Raw genomic sequence first — 8436 nt, 5'->3', positions numbered from 1 at the left:
GGAATACATGTTGAACACAATGTTAATTGTGTAAATGCTATCTTTGATAAACATCATTTTAATGGATTGCTTATGTGTTTATAAGTGATCAAATCATTTCAAAAACTCTTTTAAAGTTATGTTGCTTTATTGTTTATAAAACTATGTTTTTAAAGTACAATCATAAATCAGTAGATAAATGAGTCTTTTCTTCAAAGTTAGTATAGTTCAAGTAAACATACTAGTAAACTATAATAGGTATAGTTTAGGGGTTCAGTGCATACTATAACTAGTACAAGGAGGAACATACTACAACTAGGATAGAGATAACATACTATACACTAGAATAGAGAGAACATACTATACACTAGAACAGAGAGAACATACTATACAAGAACAAGATAACAATAATGTCAAATCACTACTTCACGACTTAGAAACATACTTGGTATGTCGCGTTTTGTAACCAGAGTCTCCTGGAGGGAGAGCGTGAGTTTGTGTATAGATCTATACGAGATTGACACCCCACACCTTGCTGCTAGCTACAGTGGGACTTGCAAGTCTACGGGTGACAAATGTCATACCATTTTCGACGCCTTTGGAGCGTCGTGTTTTATACTAGTCAAATCGAGTATGGTTATAACCTCATCACATTTTAACCTTAATTAACAAACTGGTTTTAAGGTTGTTAGTACTTCAGTAGTCATTTTAAAAGACTACTGCATACATTCATTTTCCCATTACATTCATGTTGTGATATTCTCACATAAAACGTAATGCAAACTATTTTCTAGTAAAGATAGTTATAAACTAGGGAAAACTTACATCATTACTAGCGACAAGCAGAACAGTCGAGTTTTAGTACATTTAGTTAGAAGGGGGCCTATAATGCTAACTTTATGATTCGTCGGTAGATACATCAGGGATATATATTAATCGGATCCGACAGGTAGTAGGATGTGTGCTTTCCGCTTCATTAACTGTTCCTTGTTTGGTTGTGGGCTTAGTGCAGATTTACCCACTCTACTATCTATTCGATCTTAGCTATATATATATATATATATATATATATATATATATATATATATATATATATATATATATATATATATATATATATATATTCCGTATACACCAAGTAATCATAAGTAGTATCAAGTATGGGTCAGGTCATAGTATACTAATTCAATATATCGTTTTCTAGTACAGAACATACTTTTCAAATAGAATATTTGGTAGACAAAACTAGAAAGTTTCCAGAAAAAGGGTTTACTCCATTTTATTAAACCAGTATAACTTAAAGGACCTTTAGTGGTTAATTCTATAATACCTTAGTTTACACATCAGAGTTATATAGAATTAATACATGATAGGTATTTGGATTTGTGCTTTCCGTCTCATTTCCTGTTCCTTGTTTGGATGTGGGCTTAGGGCAGATTCACACAATTAACTATTCGTTCGATATTAGATTAGATATAGCTAATGTAAACTAAGTGATTATAGAATGAACTATTGTGGTTACCATTTTTACTAAAGGAAATAAGGGTTTTTCGTAAAGAAGGTTTTCATCAAATATAAAGGAACTATTACAGTTAACTCCGTGACTACCAAGTGAATACGTCAGGGTTATATAAAACGAAGATTTAACAAACAATGGGATGTGTGCCTTCCGCCTCATTTCTTGTTCCTTGTTTGGTTGTGGGCTTAGGGCAGATACACACAATCAATTGTTTGTTTACTCTGGATTTTATATAACTTGTATCCAATTAGTACTCATACAAAGGATTGTAGAGTCATTTTTACTTATCTTTCATCATATCAGGAAATATAGGATTTTCTGGAGGAACAGGCGATCCTTTCTAAAAGAACTTACAACTTACTTTACATCACTAAATACTTATGAACTCACCAGCTTAAATGTTGATATACTCTTTCAAAATAACTTGTATTCTCAGGAAACCTATAGACCGGTACGCGCACTGGGTTTCAGAAGATGGAGCATAGTAGCTTCAAGTCTTGTTTTGTTATTTACTTTTGTAGTCTATCATATGAGAACCATATACTTTGTAAACACTTTCATTCTAATGAAATGGTTGTTTGTTACTTTGATTACTATGATGTATGTCTTGTGATACTAAACATGACGTCCTTCGCCCCAAACGTTTTTGTCGTTCCGGTTTGGGGGTGTGACAGACGATAAGTTTGAACATCACCCAAATTTTTTTGTTCAGACCCTCTCCACGTCGTGAGCATTTGAGGCTCACGTCGTGAGTTTGACATTTCAACAGAATTTTTCTCTTCAAGTTTCGATTTCTTCGACATTTCAAGGAACTCATAGATGGTATCCTCTTTTCAGTATCGACCACCATTACATGTGATTGAAGTTTTTTCTCTTGAATTCGTGAAGATAATCGTTCATTTACCAAAGTCGTTAGTTGACCAAGTTGGGCTTCAAGATTTTGGATTGATGCTTGATGATTTCTTAATAATGCTTGCTAGTCAATCATCATAACCTATTGATATTTCATCGTGGCTTGTTGATCCTTAATCATCATCCTTTGATCTTTTATTGTTGCATCAGTATCATCATGTCTTTTCTCTGAAGCCTCCATAAAGCGTGCTAGCATGGTCTCCAAATCAACTTTCTTTTCAGCTGGTGGTTACTCTTTTTGATAGAAGCCTCAACCAATTTTCCTATATTTTTCTTATCTCAGCTTCTTATATTCTTCATCTGGCAACCATTCCTTCTTCGGTTTCCTCCAACCTTCATCATATTTATCTCCACTCGATTAGCATACTTGTACCTTTTTATTCCCATTATCATCTAAGTGGCAGTCTTTAGTTAATTGTGGACCATTTCACCTTTCACAGCGAACTCTAATAGCGTGAATTGACTGGTCCATATTTGTCATCATTCAGTCCATAGTATTAAGCATAGCTAGTACATCAGCCATGTCTTCAGAATTTCATCCCCCAATTCCATTAGCTCCATCATGTCTTGGATTATGGTACTCGCGATAATGCTTCGAGAACTCTTTAATTAACTCCTTAATCTTAGCTGGATTTTTCTTAGTAAGTGGCCCTTGAGAATCAAGGAGTTGCCTCGTCATGACATTCACCCCGTTATAGAAGATAGACACTTCTTGTTGTATGTTAAGGTCATTTTGAGGGCAGTCTCTAAGTAACCCTTTATAGCGCTCCCATGCCTCATAAATCGACTCCCCTGGTTGTTGATCAAAGTTGGCTATCGCCTTCTTGAGTTTAGCTATCTTTGATGGTGGGCAGAATTATTCTAGAAATTGCTCGCGCATCTGTGCCCAACTAGTTATAGCACCAGGTGGAAGTGCTTTCAGCCAATCTTTTGCAGCTCCCTTAAAAGTGACGGGAAGCATCCTTAACATAACTGTCTCTCTGGGAACATTCGAGACATTGAAATAGTGTGCAATGTCATTGACCTTATCTACGTGCTTGTAAGAATCCTCATGATCCTTTCCAGAAAATGGTACATCCATAAGTGATGTAAGAATGTGTCCTTTTAGCTCGAACGTTGCAGTGGCGGGAATTGTCGGTTGCACTAGACTAGGACCAGCTTCATCTTTGATTTGCTTCTTGTATGCTCCCATGGAGATATCCACAATGTTTTCCATTTTGTTTTCTGGCTCGTCTTCGGGTTCGCTATTTCCTAATTCAAATTCAATTTCGGTTTCGAATTCAGACTCTTGTGGACTAGGTATTTGATCTAAGCTCTCAACCTTTCTTTTGTTCCTTGAAGATGTACTTTACTCCCCCACGTTCTTCCCTTTCTTGTTTACGAAAACTGATTTTAGATCTTTGAAAGGTGACTTCTTAGGTGTTTGGTTTACTCCTTCATTCTTATTCGTCTTTTTGTGAAGGGCTGACTCAGGATCTTCAAGTGGTGGTACCAATGGTATGTTGGATCCTCGGGTCATGAACTGTTGTAATAAAACAAAAATAAAATCGTGCAAATGAACAAAAACTAAATAAAAATTGCCTACTGACTGACGACCATGATGTGGTAAAGATCACCACCTCGTGTCGTCCCAAAAAATCTAAACAGAAAAAAAACGAAGAAAAATGAATAACTACTGAACTCACGTCGTGAGCTTAAGGCTCACATCGTGAGTTGAGTACTTAAAAATTAACTTTTTGCAGGTTTTACCCCACAAAAAGGATCGATTAACCTAAAGCAAATAAATCAACAATCAAATAAGCCTTTCCCCAGCAACAACGCCAAAAACATGATGCGTCCGAAACAACTACACCTAATTTTACCTCCTAATCTACTAGCTATTCGACGTAGGGCAGTGTACCCCTTCGCAAATAGTATAGCACAAAAGTCGGGTATCGAAATCAGGGAGCGGTTTTAATTAATTAATCTACTCACTATTAAATTAACCTAAAATTCTAGCAAATTAAATTGGTTTTTATCTAGTTTTGCAACTTTAGATAAACTTAAATTATCAACAACTAATTCAATCAATTATGTAAAGCACTCCTGTTAGTTCGAATCCACTTTTCCTCATTATTTAGCTATTAATTATGGATAATTCTCGTTGGTTATCAATTAATATTTTATTATCAATTCAAGTCCAAATTTACTAATGTTGCATTAATTCATGTAGATCTATGCATAGTCATACATAATTTAACACAGAATCGATTATTAAATGGATTGGAGCTATGTAAGATTGATTAGGTAAGCACAATATTATGATAACAATATATGTTCTCTAGCACATCCAAAACTAATACTTTAATTACTTAACTAAGATTGGTTTGATCCTACCTCTAGCAATTCAATGGTCACTAAATTACTAGGTGTCAAGTTCATGCAATTCAATATTCACTAACTACACAGAACATGAGTTTAAGGAATCCTAAGTATCAAGTTCTAACATGCTAGGTATAAACAATCAAACACAAGCAAATAACCAACTAAAAGAATCCTTCATCAAATTACTAGTCCATGAGTTCCAGCTTCATCTAGCTAATAGGAGCAGCTAGATTTATCTACTCATACTAACAAACGAACAATTATACTTCATAATCAAAAACATAGTAATGTACCAAATCAAAAAGTAAAGTATGTTCTTATTCTTCCTCTTTGGTGTATTACCAAGTTTCTAGCCTCTAAACTTCTGAAAATAATCTTCTGGAAACTCTCTCCAATCCAGCCAACCTCTCAAAATTGTGGAGATCAAGGATATATATATTTTTCCGAAAAAACCCTACTCACGTCGTGACCAAGGTATCTCACGTCGTGAGCTCGGTAGCAATCGGTATCCAACACGAATTCTTGCTTCCGGATGTTTATCTTCTAGAATATCCATGCTCACGTCGTGAGCCTTCACTCTTCATGTCGTGAGGACATTTTTTAGCTGAATTCTTCATCTTTTAAGCTTTTAACCTCCAAAGTTCCAATCTTGTCGCTTTTAGTCCTTTTTCTTCAAGAATGCTTCTTTTGGCTGAAAAGTGTAATTTAATTTTATAAGTACCACTTATCTGTGCAAATAACCAAAATATTAAACAAAATGTATTCATATATTGCCTAACATATGTAAAAATGCCAATATCATAATCCTTGTCGTAATTTTTTTATTATGTACAAAAGTCGAATGTCATTGGATGTTGGTTTGCGTAAAAATTCATGCACATTGAGCTTGACAATATCATAGCATAAGTTGTGGAGGCTGTCACATGAAGTTCTATGCATCAGCAGTAAAGTAATATGGTATAAGTAGTTTTTGGTAGCTTCCTGATCTCCTTTGTGATAAGTTTTATACATGCGTCAACTTGCAATATCATGAAGAACAACAATAGCAACTCGAAAGCTACTGTCAGGGTGTTGTAGTTAATTGATGATTATAAGAAGATGAGTAAAGTGTAGGATTATCTTCATGATCCCATTTGCTTATGAATGACATTTATTTGAAGAACGAACTATTATAAAAGAATATAGCATTATAGAAATGAAAGAAGAAAGTTGGAATGAATTTATAGTTGGATAGTGGTTGTGTGTGTTTGTGTGTGTGTGTGTATATATATATATATATATATATATATATATATATATATAATTGGAAAAAAGGACTGAAAAGTTTTATTTTAATATAATCGGTTGTTGAACGACTTCAAGATAACTCGGCCAGCCTCATCCTATTGATCCCATTGGGGGTCGGGACTACAATACGGCCAGACTTGTCGTCACCGATGGTTTTTGGCAACCAAACATGTCCAACACTGTGCACCCTAACTAACAACCACTAACTATCAGCTAGTTTTGTCCAACATATCTTACACTTTTGGTACTTTAGCCACATCAAAATCTTATTTTCATTAAATGATTCAGAAAATAAATTAAATTTTGAACCATTACAAGTTAAGATTGGATGTTTATTATGTTATAATGATTACTAGGTGATAGGCTCGTGTGAACATAGGCTCTGGTATATTGATCTTGAAAATAGTTATACTACATAGAAACAAATCAATGAACTAACATAAAGAAATTATTAAACATAGCAAGCACAAATATCTATCTATGTGCATTATATTGTGAAGTATACTCAAACATCATCAACCTAATCTTGATAACCAATATGGTATTTATAAACATTGAAGTACTTCCTTTTAGACATTGTTAATCATTATGTTTAATAAGTTCCCTTCTTCATACATGATTACCACCTTTATATCCTCCTTGGTTGTTACTCTAGACAAAGCAAAATAAATTGTATGTGGGTGAACACGGGTATTATCAAGATTAACCTAATCCCTAGAAAGTGATTGAACATGAATTTTATTGATTGCTAATGCAAAAAACAACACCAAGGGGAATTATTTGCAGATAAATTTCAATGAAATCCGTTTGTTAGATGGATTTAAACAAATCTTGAGTATGAACATTTGAGCTCCAATACTATTTCCATATATGATTTTTTTTTTCAATCATGTGTGTTCTTAGGTTAATTACATGCATGTGTGTCCTATTCCATAGCTCTCGATATTGATTTGTATTATGCAACAACATTACTGAAAAACCTATTTTCTACTTTAAATCATGATTCGGTATTCCCGATAATTTTGATTGAGTTTAAAACATCATGTGAGTACAACTATGGGTGAGAATTTAGACCCGTGGACCAACCCGGACCTGGACCTAGACCCTTTCCAGGTAAAAACGATTTTGGGCATAATTTTGTGAAATCTTTAAACAAGCATAACTCATTCGTTTTAAGTCAGATTGACATGCGGTTTTTTAAGTTTAATTTAGAGTTTGGACATGAGTTTAGACTATAATTTTATTGTTTTTGGTGTTATATTCGATGAATTACATTCCTTCAAAGTTGGGATATCAAACCTGAAATATTTAAGTTTTTCAGCTATTATTTTAAACTTTTGTATTCTATGAAAATATTTAAATAAACATATCTCATTCATTTTAATTCGGATTGGCATGCGGTTTTTTCCAACGTTTAACTTAGAGTTTTTTCTTGAGTTTAGACTATAATTTTGTCGTTTTTATTGGTATATTCAATAAATTACAATCCTTTAATGTTGGGATATCAAAGCTGAAATATTTCAGCTTTTAAGCTATTATTTTAAACTTTTGTATTCTGTGAAAATCTTTAAACAAACATATCTCATTAGTTTTAAGTTAGATTGGCATGCATTTTTTCTAACGTGTGATTTAGAGTTTGTATATGAGTTTAGACTATAGTTTTGTTGTTTTTGGTATTATATTAAATAAATTATAATCCTTCTTGATTGGGATATCAAACTTGAAATATTTCAGCTTTCCAGCTATTAATTTAAACTTTCATATTTTGTGCAAATCTTTAAACAAGCATATCTCATTCGTTTTAAGTCGGATTGGCATGCGGTTTTTTCCAATGTGTAATTTAGAGTTTGTAAATGAGTTTATACTATAATTTTGTTGTTTTGGTGTTATATTCAATTGTGGTGGTGACTCGTGGTCATGGTTCTGGTTCGAGATTAGGCGATGGACCGAGTGATGGGAAGCTTCGTAAGTTTATCGCGTCCGATATTTCACTAGCTATCCTTGATGATACCCTTGTCATGTTCGGGTCGACCAAGGAAGGGACACTAGAGTTGGTGGATGAGCGTTTGGGGGCCTTTTCGTGTGAAGCTGGCCGTCGGTCAACTCGGTCCTATACTCTCACCTTTATGGAGTCTTATGCTTGTGGGGCTCCCAAGTTCTTCGAGATGAAGGACCATATTGCCAGTAGGCATTGGATTGCGGACATAGAGAGCGCCTAATAGACGAGCTTCTGCCCTAATGGGTCGAAGGTCAGATTTGCAGCTAGCCTATTAAGGGATAAGCCTCGTGATTGGTTGTAGGAGGTCGACCATGCTTTGGGAGCAACGGCCATCGACACTATGACTTGGGTAGACTTTGTTACTAGATTCAGAGTT

The 8436-nt window shown here is 34.4% G+C and overlaps 1 non-coding gene across 1 annotated transcript; it reads left to right on the top strand.

The window, feature by feature from the left end:
* The first annotated feature begins 3135 nt into the window (after positions 1–3135).
* Positions 3136–3242, top strand: LOC145151630 (small nucleolar RNA R71). The gene has a single exon (XR_013732194.1). It is a non-coding gene; the product is annotated as a small nucleolar RNA R71 (small nucleolar RNA).
* Positions 3243–8436: the final 5194 nt, after the last annotated feature.

Source organism: Lactuca virosa, chromosome 1 (genome assembly GCF_052849685.1).
Source record: "Lactuca virosa cultivar CGN04683 chromosome 1, Lactuca_virosa_CGN04683_v6, whole genome shotgun sequence".
Lineage (NCBI taxonomy): Eukaryota > Viridiplantae > Streptophyta > Magnoliopsida > Asterales > Asteraceae > Lactuca > Lactuca virosa.
The sequence above is the reverse complement of the archived record's forward strand: the minus strand, read 5'-3'. Positions and strand labels throughout refer to the sequence as shown.